Source organism: Montipora capricornis, chromosome 4 (genome assembly GCF_036669925.1).
Source record: "Montipora capricornis isolate CH-2021 chromosome 4, ASM3666992v2, whole genome shotgun sequence".
In the NCBI taxonomy this organism is placed as follows: Eukaryota; Metazoa; Cnidaria; class Anthozoa; order Scleractinia; family Acroporidae; genus Montipora; species Montipora capricornis.
The window spans coordinates 52,454,571-52,455,462 of NC_090886.1; the positions used below are offsets into that span (position 1 = coordinate 52,454,571).

General features: G+C 37.6%; 1 protein-coding gene across 1 annotated transcript in view; it reads left to right on the forward strand.

Annotated features, from left to right (window-relative positions):
• The first annotated feature begins 558 nt into the window (after nucleotides 1-558).
• The window catches only part of LOC138047354 (serine/threonine-protein kinase MAK-like), a 21,440-nt gene continuing 21,106 nt past the window's right edge, over nucleotides 559-892 (forward strand). Inside the window, exon 1 of the mRNA XM_068894172.1 lies at nucleotides 559-892. This exon is cut by the window's right edge and continues 231 nt beyond it. The gene's annotated coding sequence lies outside the window, so the exon portion shown is untranslated.

The following is an 892-nucleotide window of genomic DNA, read 5'->3' on the forward strand; positions in this document are numbered from 1 at the left end:
TTTATGTCGTCGTGTTCTCTTGACAAGAATTATCACTGAGAACGACAAAAATCCTCTGGTGGTTTTGTCAATTTTAATTTCCATTGACAGCGAAATCGTGTGCATAGCTAGTGCATAACCACATCTATACGTTAATACTTTATATGCTACATATGCAAATATGAAATTTAACACAGAACCGTTTTCATCACAAAGTGACTGTAAATCTTTGCATTAAATAACCACTGTCCCTCAAGCATTTGCAAAGTTGTTTACAGATTTTCCTCTGGCTGCACTTGGGAATGTACCTATCGCATCCAAGTCGATAACCCTCGTATGTGGCTAAACCATCGCTTGCGTGATATGTTTTGCTACTATTGAACGTATTTATACCTCACACTGAAAGAACAATAACCTTTCCAGCAAACCATGAATAAAACAAGATCGTAGTTTTAATAAATTAATATTATGTTTAGTCTCATGTATGACGTATTCTTGACGAGTGTTTACATGAAAAACAGTCTCATAGCGTTGCCAAGCAACACCTTGATAGCTGTGCTTCATGGGAATCGAAATTTTATATTCACTTCATCTGAGGAAAAAACAACTGGAAGAAATTTTCGTTAATGCCATTTACTTAGCGTGGCATTGAGATAATCAATTTCCTGGTATCCCGTGTTTGTTTTTGAAAGATCATTGACTTCACATCTTTCGCCTTACATTGGAAACTGGACTTCTCCGTGATGACGTCTCCTTCGCAGACGAATTGACCTGCAAACTGTGCGGCAGCGAGCGAGGAAGAAATGCAGGAACGCTATTCTTCTATGTTTGCATAGATTTCTAAACGGAGGCCCCTCTTCATTGGGAATTTTTATTGGATTCTTAAGAAAATACCTGACAATTGTTTTCTTCA